At 36.1% G+C, this 14,385-nt stretch overlaps 1 protein-coding gene across 1 annotated transcript in view; it reads left to right on the forward strand.

Annotated features, from left to right (window-relative positions):
- MARCHF5 (membrane associated ring-CH-type finger 5) overlaps positions 1-14,385 on the forward strand; it is a 49,938-nt gene that overhangs the window by 1,857 nt on the left and 33,696 nt on the right. The gene's annotated exons all lie outside the window — the stretch shown is intronic.

Consider the following 14,385-nt stretch of genomic DNA (forward strand, 5'->3'; position numbering starts at 1 on the left):
CATAACCTCAAGGTAGATTCATAAGATGGCATTCAAAGACTATTATCCCAGTCAGTAGTTTGCAACCTGGCTTCACATCAGAATCATCTGGAGAGCATTTTAAAATATGGATTTGGGAGGAGAGGGGGAGATAGGCAGCTCCTGGGTAACTTAGTAAAGTGGCTGACTCTTGATTTTGGCTCAGGTCATGATCTCAGGCTTGTGATGGATCACCTCCCACCACCCCGGGGTTCCCTAACTCAGCTGGGAGTCTGCTTGGTATTCTCTCCCCCTCTCCTTGTGCCTCCCCTCCCCCAGGTGCCCTCCTGGCACCAGCTCTCGTAAGCGTTCATGCTCTCTCTCTCTCAAATAAATAAATAAATAAATAAATAAATTTAAAAAATATGGATGGATGCCTGGCTCTGCCCAAGACATGTCAGATCACAGATTTCTAGAAGGATGAGGCCTGAGCATCTGTATTTTCAAAAGCTTTCTAGATGTTTCTGATGTGATTGAAAAATACTGCCCTAAACCCTAAGGGATTATTTCATGATAAGAGTATGGATTCGTGAGAAAAGTTTGGGCCTTAGAGACTGTAATTGTGAAATTTTCATTTTGCTGCTAGTAAGTGGCAAAATGTGATTTTGGACTTAAATTCTGAGGCTGTCCATCATTATTTATAAAATGAGAATGTCCTGCCTCACAGGACTGTATCCTATGAGAACACATGTAAACACTTATATAAAACGATAAAATGTTATTCATTATTTAGGCATAAGGAAGATGCTTAAGATTCTCCTATGTGTGGCAATTCCTCCCATCTCTTTTGTATTTACTATCATCTTAATCTGGGCTGGCCCTGCATACAAATTGAATACAAAGATATTTGATTGATTCATTTGAGGAATATTGACAAACGTAACAGATTAAAATGTGTCAGCCGATTAGGGTTCATAATTCTTGCCATGAATTTGGCTTCTCCCTGGCTTGGTTTTCAGGTGGCAGTTTTTGAGGGACAGAATTTAGCTCAGAAACCTGGCCATATGTTTAATTCTCCAATGTAGGTTTTATCTTGAGAAGATTAAGGAATATGTTTAACACAAATTGTTCTGTTGCTTCTAAGTTAAAAGTTAGGTATTTGATGGTGAATTATTAAGTATTTGTATTTATTGAACTTATATAGTAAATATTGAGTGCCTGCATATACCCAGTACCATTCTAGGCCCTTGATTTATGTAGTGAACACAACCAAAAATGCTCGTATGGAGTTTAAATTATAGTGAGGTTTGTGTTTGATTAACTGTCAAATAAAATGAAAATTGTGTTTAATAGTAACATGGATTGTGCATTCAGTTTATACTACTTAGTCTTTCAGGATTCTTAAATTAATTACAACTTATTAATAACTGAAGTCGAATTGCTCTGTCCTTTGTGAATAAATTTCGTTTAGCGATTGTTAGTTTATCTTGATAAATTTTATTGCAGTATTTGTAGGCGAAAAAAAAAGAGATATATATTTAGATTGCCTTTCGTTTTGGTAACAGTAAGCAACTGTCCTGTATAAATTTATTATTCAAACTTTTAAAAATTTTGTGGGTAAACAATTTTTTAGAATAGTGAGAAAAGGGTAGTTTTCTAGTATCATTTGTGACACTGCTCTGAAATTATAAGCACTTATAAACTCAGATGCTTAGTATCATTATTCTTTCACCATCTATTTTCTTGATTTCTCTTGTGTTTCTCAAAATTGGGATCAAATGTATTGAGAGTACAAAGAATATTGTAATAAACTGCAGGAACGGACCTAACATTTTGAAGCCTGGGCCTGCTGAGTGTTGCTTCTGGAAACTTGACTTACGTCTACTCCCATCTCACAGTAAACACTCAGGATTTTGTTGAGGTTGTCTTGCATCACTTACTTGTACCTGGTGAGTAGGCAAGGCACTTAGCCAGTGTCCCAAAACAGTCATATGGAAGGGAAAGTGAAGAGAATAATCTCTTTCCTGCCCCTCTCCTGCAGTGGCAAAGTGAATTAGAATCCTCACTCTGTGAAAGTGTTATCAATCACAGGTGTACATCCCTTTGGAGGATGTATTCTGATAGGAACGTACCATATTATCTTTGGATTTATATAATCATCTCTTAGTTTCCATTAAAGCAATTTCTCACTTTCTTTCTCAGTTGGCATCTTTTCCTCATTCACATCACTATCCTATTTTGACAATTACAGACCAATACCTAGAATTAAAAACCATAGCAATTAGTTATAGTTGCATCTATCTGTATGTTAAAAGTGAAAACATAACAGAAATCCCCCTTGACCACTCTTCCTCCGTTGCATATCTTCTCTCCATCCCCATTCTACTATCGTAAATGAGTTTATATTCTTCCAGTCTCCTTTGTTTAATGTTTTTATATATACCATATATGAGTCATGGTTTTGTTTTTGTTTCTAAAATTTAAATATATCAATCTACAATTTGTTGTTTTAAATACTACTTTGAGGAACACCTGGGTGGCTCAGCAGAGTTGCATATGGCTCCCCGCAGAGAGCTGCCTTCTCCCTTTGCCTGTGTCTCTCATGAATAAATAAATAAAAATCTTTAAAAATAAATACATACATAGATACATTCTGAGTTCTGTGATGCTCAGCAATTAAAGAGAATATATATAATATTCATTGGATTGACATTGTTCTTTTTTTACTTAATCTATTCCCATTTATGATATTTAGGTCATTTTCTCTTTCTTAGCTCTCCTTATAATTTGACTTTCATTCCTCTTTCTCTTGTCCTTAGCTCTACTTAAAGTATACTAAAGGTCACCAATAATTTCTTTTTTTTTTTTTTTTAAGATTTTATTTTAGAGTGAGAGCGGGGGATGGGGGGAGTTGGGGGTAAAAGGGAGAGTTAGAGAAAGAATGTCAAGCAAGCTCCACCCTGAGCAGGGAGCCTGATGCAGGACTCCATCTCACAATCTGAGTGGGATCATGACCTGAGTTGAAATCAGGAGTTGAAAGCTCAACTGAGCCACCCAAGTGCCCTGTAAAAGTCACCAGTAAATTTCTTAATTAATAAACTTAGTGCCTTTTTTGCTTGGCCCTCATATCCTTGACATATATGTAATGAAGATGAAACTGATAACTACCACCCCATAACTTCCTGAAATTATATTCTATTATTCCATACTATTTCTCTATCATTTGCTTTTTCCTCCTTCATGCATTACCTTACCTTTACTCCCTTCAATTACATAAGTACGGTACCCACTTACTATTTCACTTTCACCTATTTGAATGACTCCCAGATGTGTGTCTTTATTTCTGACCACTTACCCATACTTTAGTGTCTCTTTCCTAGCTGGCCTATAGACATTTCCACATGTATTACTAGCGTCTTAACATATCTAAAACTAAACACCTGATATTTCCCTGGCTTTTACTTTTCTTCCTAATTTTTGGATCTTGATTAATCCATCTGTCTAGTCCACCAACCATGAAACCTAAATCTTTCTTTTGTTTTTTTTGTTTGTTTGTTTTGTTTTTGTTTGTTTGTTTCCCTCCAAATTCACTCATCAAATAGAGATTCTTCCTTCTCTGGTTCTACTTTTTCTTCTTCCAGTTTGACTTATAGAATGGTACCAGAATTGACCAAGGCATAATTATAATAACCTCATTTCTGTGCCTCAAATGCTGCAGTCTGTAAATCACCTGTAGGATAAAATGTAAATTTTCAAGACCATAGTGAAAGGGCTTTAGGTCTATTAATGTGATTCAGTCTCAATCTACCTTAATTGTACTCTTCTGTATTCCACTACATTGCCTGTGGGTATATCCTGTGCTTTCTTTTTAAAGATTTTATTTATGTATGTATGTTTGTATTTATTTATACACACATATATATTATTTTTGTATATTTTATATATTTATTTATATATATACACATGCATGCATGCACTGGGAGAGGAGAGGGAGGAGAGAGAATCCTCGAACAGCTTCCCCACTGAGCACCCTGTGGAGCTTGATCCCAGTACCCTGAGATCGTGAGCTGAGCTGATACCAAGAATCAGACACTTAACCACCCTGGGCACCCTAATATTCTATGCTTATTTTTAAGCATATCCCATTTCCTTATTTTTGTTTTAGATGACTTCCTCTCTTTTAACACCTGGCTCTTAATCATCTTAAGAATTCAGCTCAAATATCACCTTGAAGTATTACATAGCTCCTTTAGACAGAGTGAGTTTCTCCCTTCCTGTGTTTCCATAGAACCTTTATGGGTTTATCACAGTAAATCCCGTGTCTCAGAGCCTTCCACACATCTGTTACCACCACCATCATGCACATTCACCTGGAAGTTCACTGAGAACAGAAACTATTCCCTATTGCTTTTACCTACAGAGCCTTGAAATACACTGTTGAATCTGTGTCTCTTTTCATTTTTTATGACATATCAAGTGCTTAGAATAATCTTGCAAAAGCACCACTTAAAGAATTATCTACTTTGCTCAAAACCTTCTGTATTTTATTAATTCTCTTTACGAATGAGTACATACATGTTATTGCCCAGCCCAAACTGATTTGCTTACTGTCCTCTGAACACAAAATTTTTTTTAGCATCTTGCCTTTCAAAGTTCTCCCCATTCTTTAAGACCCAGTTTAGGTTCTGCCTCATTTATAAAGCTTTTCTGGACACTTTAGCCAGAAATATTTCCTCCCTCTTCTCCAGACTTATGTAGCAATTCTTTACATACCTTAGATACATACACAGCTCCTAACTCTTTACATGCCAAAGTTTTTAAGTTGATAATATTTATATGGCACAGAGAAATAGACTGGAAGGAATTTATTAGATCTCTGGTAAAACTCCTTATGGCTGCTTAAAAGTACCCTAGCAAAAATGAAACAATTTCTTAAACTGGCTATAATTTCCTATGAAATAAGAAATGGAAAATTTTCTCAGAATTCACTGTATATATATGGCAGTGTGGTGCAGTGAAAAAAGCCAGTGTTTTGGAGTTAAGGCCTAGGTTGCCTCTGTGCCTCTCTATGAGGCTTTGGGCAAATTACTTAACTTTTTTGGGCTTTTGTTTCCTTATTTATTTAAGATGGAAATAATTGCAGAATTTATGAAGATGAGAGACAAAGTATATGTATGGCTTGAATATATATATATGCTTTATTGTTTTCATTGTGGTGTATTTCCCTTCAGTTTTACCCTTTGGTAATGTGTCGTAATTGTGGTTGTATCTTTGTGATGAATCCAGATACTTTAACTTACATTCTACTTGGGTGAACAGACATATAAAGGGATTTTTAGTCTTCTTGATAGTATAGTTTCTGTTCCAGAGTACATGGGGTGTGACACTTTTAATCCTGAGACAAAGCAAGCAGTGTAGTTCTTTCCATTGTTAAATGAGGCCTTTCTTGAATTAACCAGAGTATAGCTCTCTAAAGCATGTTCTGAATTAAGGAGTGCTTGTTCTCTTTACTTAAAACAGTCCTGCAAACACATTGTTGAGGCACCTTATATAACACAACAGCAGCAGTTTAAAGCCTGAAACAGTGTTCTCTCTCCCATCTCCTGGAATTCTTCTATTCTGCAGCACCAGTTTTAATCAAAGTGATCTCTAAGGCAGGAGCCCATGATTTCCCACATCCTTCTAATAATCCAAGATAAACACCTGCAATTTGGGTCTGGAAAGATAGACTTTACTGCCAGTTGTTTTAATTAGATAGCCATACCTATCTTGCTTAGTAAATTTATGTGCTATTGAGAAGTTATTTTATTGATAATTAAAGTTTCCTCCCCCCCCCCCCCCCCCCGCCAACTTTTAAAAAATAATCTTATAAACAGTGGATGAGTCACAAATGAGCCCTGAAATGAGGATATCTTTGTCTTCCATCCTCTCCCAACTGGTTTTAAATATCTATATGGTATCTATATAATAGCTTTATCTTAAAACCTGCTCCAGGGCAGCCTGGGTGGCTCAGTGGTTTAGTGCTGCCTTCAGCCCAGGGCGTGATCCTGGATACCCAGGATTGAGTCCCACGTCAGGCTTCCTGCATGGAGCCTGCTTCTCCTTCTGCTTCCCTCTCCTCATTCTTTCTCTCTGTGTCTCTCATAAATAAATAAATTAAAAAAAAAAAAAAAACCTGCTCCAACCATGCTGGTCTTCTCATTGTCCATGACCATATGCTCATTTCTGTCTCTAAGCTTGTTTATGCTGTTCTTTTTTTTTTTTTTAAGATTTATTTATTTATTCATGAGACACAGGGAGAGAGGCAGAGGCATAGAAGAAGCAGGCTCCCTGCAGGGAGCCCAATGCCGGATTCAATCCCAGATCCCAGGATCATGCCCTGAGCCAAAGGCAGATGCTCAACCACTGAGCCAACCAGGCATCCCTTATTTATGCTATTCTTACTTGGAATACCCTTTTCATTCCCCAGTTCAGTGTGAATCCTCATTTGTAGTTCCCTCCTTTTCATGAAACCATATCAGCCCTTTCATCCTGTTTTTCTGTCATCATATTTCTGTCTTATGGTCTCTAACATCTTTTCTTGACACTTAGTGTATTCCTTCTGGCATCAAATAGTAAATGTTCTTAGTAGGTACTCAAGTTGATTTAAAAGATCTTGAATCTTTGTTTTAAGGCAAACTAGCCATGTATTCTTTAAACAGTTTATATAAAGTTTACTCCTAAGGATCTATAACTGGATAAAAGGTACAATTTTAAAATCATGTGGAATAAAATCTTTTATAAAGAGTGGCATGTTATACGTACAGATTTAGTGATACTACCAATGTCATTAAGGCAGTATACGTTTATGTTAAGGAATGAATAATATTCTTTAAATTCTTCTAGTTCTTTTCTCTTCATACTTTAATAATAGTGATATGTTCTTTAACCCCTGAGCCAATTGTGATAATTCCCAGATTTCCTTTTTCTTTTTAAAGTGATGTATCAGAACTTGGCAGGTGGGAAGGTGAACAGTGTGAATATCATCAAGCAGGAGGCATTTAGAAAAGACAGTGGAAGAAAATGAATTGATAGGATTTGAATGAGTATCTTAAGCAATTGTAGTAGCCTGTTGAAAAATTTGGAGGAATGATTAGGAATCCAGGACTTTTTCCAGTGAATACAAGGGTGCCAAGCAGAATTGCTCTCTATGTGTTAATTTAGGTAACAAAGTGCTTCCATAAAATCTAGGCATAGATGTAAAGTTGACACCATCCGTCTCATCTTTATCAGCGCCATTATTGCTAGTGTTCATTTGGTGGTTATATATATGCCAGACAATTGCGGGGGAGGGGAGCAGAAAGGAACAGAGAGGAACTTAAGCATGCTCCATACCCAGCAAGGAGCCCTGACAAGGGGCTGGATCTCACAACCCTCAGATCATGACCTGAGCTGAAATTCAGAGTCAGAAGCTTAACCGACTGAGCCACCCAGGCACCTCTGCCAGGCAGTTCTTAGGCAGTTTCATCATCACTTGTTAAATCCTTAACAATAAGGATCTTAACATTAAACCTTTTTTGTGCAGAGAACTCCTTTGGCTGACTGGTTAAGCCTGTGGGTTCCTGCTCAGAATGTTTTGAAAGAATGAAAATATATAGAATCAGAAATGAAACCAATTATGTTGAACTATAGCAAATCAACATATTAAAAATCTGACATGGTAATATGAGCTTTCGCAGCTTAAAATACAAGCTCTGTTGGTTGGTCTGAGAGCTAAATTCAAATTAGCCATGTGCTAAATGTTATTTTGGGATATGCATATCTAGCTGTAAAGTAATATGAAAATTTCTGGTCACTATACTAGTATTACTATGGTTTGCTTACCTTCATCATTGGAAGAAACTTAAATTTTATATAGAGGTTAGCAAAAATATATAAGTTCTTTCCCCATCCAAATTTACCAGAACCCTGTAAGTTTTCATGAACCACAGATTAAGAACCTGTGCTTTGTAATACAAGAAATTGTGTCATTACACCTGTAGTAAATGGTGAGCAGGGATTTGAACTCTGGCAATCTGGCTCCAAAGCCCAGATTCTTTACTCACTTAGAACATCCTGAAATTGCATAGTTTTCTCCCCAAATTGAGCTAGCTCTTTTCCTTAGGAGAAAAAAAAATTTAAACATTTTACTTACTGTTTAAATTAAAAACCAAATAATCTTAAATGCTTACATTGAGTGTAAAATGAAATTTTAATAGTGAGTTGAAGAGACATACAAAGGAAATAAAGAAGTAAAAAGGAAAGAATAGCTAGAGCAGAGAATCTTAAACTTTAGGTATGTTATAATACAATGTCAGCAGTTCCTCAAAAAAATTAAAAATAGAATTGCTATATATAATCCAGCAGTGCCACTTCTGGGTGTATATACCTCAAAGAATTGAAAGCAGGGTATCAAAAAAATATTTGTATACCCATGTTCGTAGCAGCATTATTCACATTAGCTAAATATATACATACACTAGAATATTATTCAGCCCTAAAAAGGAAGGGTATTCTGCAGTATGCTACAACATGGATAACCCTTGAGGACACTATGCAAGGTGAAATAAGCCAGTCACAAGACAAATACTGGATGATTCCATTTATATGAAGTACTTAGAATAGTCAAAATCATAAAGACACTATAATGGTGGTTGTCAGGGCTGAAGGGAGGAGAGAATGGGGAGTTGTTTAATAGGTATAAAGTTTGAGTTTTACAAGATGAAAAGGAGCTACAAGGTGGGTGGTTGTGATGGTTATACAACGTGCATTTTTTTAAAGAATTTATTTATTTATTTATTTATTTATTTATTTATTTATTTATTTATTTATTTGACAGAGAGAGGGAGAGAGAGCACAAGTAGTGAGAAGGGCAAAGGGAGAGGAAGAAGCAGACTCCCTGCTGAGCAGGGAGCCTGATGTGGGGCTGGATCCCAGTACCCTGGGATTATGATCTGAACTGAAGGCAGATGCTTAACCTACTGAGCCACCCAGGCACCTCACCATTATGTATTTAATACCACTTAACTTATACTTAAAAATGGTTGAGATGGTAAATTTTATATGTATTTTACCACAACAAAAAAAGAAAAATAATTTTTAAAAAAATTTTTAATAAAATTTTTAAATGTAGTGTCAGGTCCTACTCCCAGAGTTTCTGATTCTGTATGGTCTTGGGTAGAGCCTGAGAATTTGCATTTCTAGTAAGTTCTTAAATGATGTTTGTGCATCACATTGAACAGATTGGAGGATTGAAAGAGAGCAGAGAAACTTGGGGTTTCTCTTTAAGAAATTATAACCTCTTCTTCGGTGTGGACTTTGAAAGGTTTTTGGCTTTGTCTTTTTGGAAAATAGCCAGTTATTGTCACTTTTTATAACCTTCAGAATGCTTCCTAAAAATTATAACTTTAAAATTCTATTAACTTGAATTAGATTTTTTTTAAAGATTTTATTTATTTATTCATGAGAGACACAGAGAGAGAGGCAGAGACATAGGCAGAAGGAGAAGCCTCCCAGGACCCCCGGATCGTGACCTGAGCCAAAGGCCAGATGCTCAACCACTGAGCCACCCAGGTGCCCCTAAAGTAGGATTGTCATATTGATCCTGAAATGCAAATATTATGGCATTATCAGTAAAAAATTTTAATTTAAAAATGTTGGGTTTTATCTTTGTTGTCTGTTTTTATTTAAAACCTGATCCAATAGCAAAGTCAAGAACATATTTTTCCCAGTGTAAGAAATAGAAAAGCTTGCAAGACTCAGAGTACTTAGAGTGAGAATTAGGTTTAAGATTTTTTTGTTCAAGTTCTGGTCAGTAGGAAACAAAGCTGTTGACAAAAAATACTGTGTGTACTTATAAAAGCTGTTGGAGTTTATATCATAATTGTTCTGGGGTTGTCTCATATCTGGGGTTGTCTCGTAGAGGTTTTCACATTCTATCAAGATTGTTTGTGTTGCACATGGTTGGAATTCTGCCCCAAACTGATTAAGCTGAAAAAAACAACTATAGGTTTATGTAAGTGAAAGTACAAAAGTATATTTAGCTCGAAGCACAGCTTGATCCATGTCTAAAAGCCATCAGTTTCCATCTTTCAGCTTCTTCTGGGTTCTTTAGGCCCCACATGGTGGTTCTCCTGGCAGTAATATAGCCTTACACCTTCATTTAGCTTCACACTTTTCTGCCTTCAAGCTCAGCAGAAAAGAGAAAGCCTATGTACCAGCTTTCCCAGCAAAAATTCTGAGATCCAATCTTATAAAACCAGCTTCATGGGCCAAGTCTTCAATCACTATAACTTGGTAGTGGGATACTCCCTTAAATCAATCTAAGGATTACTTTTCTTGCAGCTGGGGATGGGAGAAGACTAAACTGCCTAAACCACATACAGGACTGAGGTTAAAGGGAGGGTGGTTTTCCATAGAAAACATGGAATACTGTTTATTCCTAAAGAAGAGAAATCGTGCTGTTAAACCATAAGTTTGTACTCTGTCCTCCTTTCTGAGATATTCAGAAATTGTAAACCCATCACCTCTTTTCTCCCTAAAAGGAGGAAGGTGAAGAATTAGGGAATAAATAGCGGAAATAGACTGCACCAAGATGGGAGTAGGGTTTGGGGAAGGAGAGAGGGAAAGCATAATGATAAGACCTTCTCAGCTGATATTTCCTGGCCAGTCTATCAGAAATTTTAAGAAGAAGAGAAAAGAAAGGATTTGTAAACATATGTATTTTGTTCCCTCCCCTCTTGTTTTCCAGCTTAGAAGACTAGTAACTGTCTTATAAGCTGTTTGCCTAAAAACATTCATGTGACCGTTTTTATAGCTTAAGTTCATCTCCCATGTGCCTGGCCCCTATATCACAGATTATAGTTCTTTACATATTAGGTAACTATAACTAATAAGGTTGTAAGTCAATTAATAAATTCTTTAGAACTTAACACTTTCTGTACTGTCACTTATATTAAAAAAGCAGTTATTTCTAACCTAAGCAAATCCAATAAAAATATCTCCTTCATAACAGTTTGCTTTCACCAATCTCTTTGCTTTTTTTTTTTACCTGCCATTTTTCTTTCTTTTTTCTTTTTTTTTTTTTTTAAGATTTTATTTATAGTGCCTATGAGCCAGTGAGGGGTAGGGCAGAGAGGAGGGAGAGGGACAAGCAGACTCAGTGCTGAGCACGAAGCCCTACATGGGGCTCAGTCTCACAACCCTGAGATCCTTACCTGAGCCCAAACCAAGAATCCGATGCTTAATCAACTAAGCCACCTAGGTGCCCCTCAGCTGCCATTTTTCCGTACTAGCAGTTCTCAGACTTTACCTCAGGATCACCCTCACAGAATTCAAGGCCCTCCTCCTCCAGAGTTTTCGATTCACTAGCTCTGGGATGGAACTAGAGAATTTGCAGGTTACCAAGTGATGCTGAAGCTGCTGGTCCAGAAAACTTTGAGAATCTCTGTAATCACTTGTCCCTGCCTCTGCTAATTTCTACTGTCACTTCTCCCTGAAGTTTTCTCTGATCTCCAAATTGATCCCTCAGTTTCTTAAAATGGATATACCTATGGTAATTTCACTGGAACCTTTAATCTCTCTGTCTACTGAATGTGGCCCTAACTAAATTAAAGGATTTTCCCAGATACAGTCATCCATTTATTTTGTTTGTGCAACAACATGGACCCAGTGAATACTCCGTAAATGTTGCTGGCAACATCTGTACTATTGTTAAAAAATTCCTTTACATATTTACCTGTATCTAAACCGTAATTTTTAAATGAAGTAATTTGGTGTTACCAGAAGTTTAGTATTTGATCTCAAATGACCATCATCAGATTAACTGTTAACAATTGGAATAAAGAGAAAATGGATATGGTAAGTTGGTGGATTTGAGAGTTTTGGTATCAGTAAGGTTTCTTTTAATATGTCCTCTGTAAGGTAATTTCATTTAATCTGTAATGAGCATTAGCTCATTTGTAACCATGAAGCAAACAATGAAAGCAAGGTTATTTGTATTAGCGCTTCCTATTGGGCTTAATTCCTAGTATGTTTCCATATAAATCATATGGAAAATAAATCCTCGTTCAACTACCTGATCTACCATAGTTTTGAAATTAGAAAAAAATGCTATAAATGTCAGTTGAGTACCTTCTGAAAAGTAAAACTATGAAAGTGTTTAGGGGTATACTGATGCTTCCACTTTGAAATGAATTAAAAAAATGTATTGATGAATGAATAGTAAAGCACATAAAGCAAAATGAATTATAGAATCTAGATATTGAGAATATGTGTAGTCACTGAACAGTTTTCCAGTTTTTTTTTTTTTGAAAGTTTAAAATTTTTGGTAATAAAATTTTGGGAAAAATAACCTTAACACTAAGCAGAATTTATGGGGACTATAGCTACACAAGTATTTGCATTAGATTGAAATATGAAATTGCCATTTATATAGGTCAAAAACAGACAAATGTAGACAATTTCATTTGGTTTAAACTAATATTAAAGTTGTTCTGATATATTTTTACTTTTTTTTTTTTCCTCATGACTGAAATTGGCTTTATTCAGTTCACCTTAACACTAATTATGCCGGTCTACATGTACTTAGCTACATATGCTCATTGTTGAAATGAAAAACTTAGAACCTAGAAAGTTTCTAGGTGTTCTGCCTATGTGTTGTTACCAAAACTATATATCTCATTTCTCAGAGGTATACAAATTTACCAAATTACCTCAGTTGTGGAGTGCATTAGTACTAACACCTCAGTTAATCAAGTCCGTTTGCTCTCTACTTGTCAATTGAAGTTTTGTGCAAAACTTCATAGATTATATAGTTACACTTCAGTCAAACCATGGGTAGTGATGATTACACAGTAATATGAACACACTTCATGCTACTGAATTATACTCTTAAAAAATGGTTAAAGTAGTAAGTTTTATGTATATTTTCCCACAATAAAATTTAAAAGATGGAAAGGAAGAGGCACTTTTGGATAACCATGAGGTAATATGAAGGCCCAGAAAGCTTGGTTGAGGTGGGTCAGAGTGCTAAAGAAACACTACCTACCTCCCATTTTTACCTGGGCCATATAAAACCTGATTGAATTTGAAAGCTGAGTAAAATCACAATTTTGGATGTTGTTGCCATGAATTCAGTTTAGTTTTTTTTCCCCCTATTCTAATTGGAAAGCTTTAATTGGAGCACACAATTAAAATGTATGTTCTTCTACAAAGACTGGAGATCTCACACATGTATGGTACCTGATTATATAGTCTTTCCCATTGAGCCTAGTTAAGCTAGTTGTTCTGACAGAAGCCACCTATCTAATTAAATGAAAAGTGAACAGTAGGTAACAAGCTTTAATTAGCAGTTTCCAGTTGTATAAACTTTAATGGGGGAGGAGTGAATGGTCTCGAGTTAAGTTATATTTGCCCTACTGTCAAAACTTGTGTCAATTGGGGAAAAACATAATTGCAACCTAATTCCGCAAGAGCAAATTAGACTTCATGAGGTACATTTTTTTTTTTAAATAGTAAAGCAAAATTTAGGGGCACCTGAGTGCCTCAGTGGTTGAGCATCTGCCTTTGGCTCAGGTCGTGATTCAGGGTCCGGGGGTTGAGTCCATCAAGTTCCCTGCAGAGAGCATGCTTCTCCCTCTGCCTTTGTCTCTACCTCTCTATGTGTCTCATGAATAAATAAAATCTTTTACAAAAAAAAAAAGTAAAGCAAAGTTTATTGAGTGATAGTACAAAGCTCCTGGAAAGGAAGTCAAGAGGGTTGTCCATGAGGTACCTTTTTTTTTTTTTTTTTTTTTTTTTTTAGGGTGCCTGGGTGGTCCAGTTGGTTAAGTGTCTGACTCTTGATTTTAGCTCAGGTCTGATCTCAGGTTGTGGGATTGAGCCCCATGTCAGGCTGCATGCTCAGAGGAGAGTCTGTTGGAGTCTCTCTCTCTCTCTCTCTCTCTCTCTCTTTCTTAAGTATTTATTTGAGTAGGGTGTGGAGCGGAGGGAGAGGGAAAGAATCTCAAGCAGACTTCCCACTGAGTCAAAATCAAGAGTGAAATTTAACTGACTTGAGCCATCTAAGTACCTCCATGAAGTACTCTTAAAAGCAAAATAGGAAGCGTTTTAAAATTAACCATCTCAATAGAATTTTTAACATAAACATCTCAGAGTTGAGACTTCTAGATTTCAAATATAATAAGTATAATCACACACACAAAAATGGAAACCCATTCATATCTATAATGGTAACATGCAGGCCCAAATTTACTATATTACTATCCTAAAACAATTTATGCTAATGTCCTCATCTCTTCCCTTTGTGCTTTTTTAAAACTTAATAATCTTTCTCTCTTCTCATGATCATACTTTACCAGAAAAAGAAATGTTTTTTTTCTTAGTTGAAAATTGAATGATTCCATAGTG

The sequence above is a fragment of the Nyctereutes procyonoides genome, unplaced genomic scaffold, assembly GCF_905146905.1.
Source record: "Nyctereutes procyonoides isolate TBG_1078 unplaced genomic scaffold, NYPRO_anot_genome, whole genome shotgun sequence".
NCBI lineage: Eukaryota > Metazoa > Chordata > Mammalia > Carnivora > Canidae > Nyctereutes > Nyctereutes procyonoides.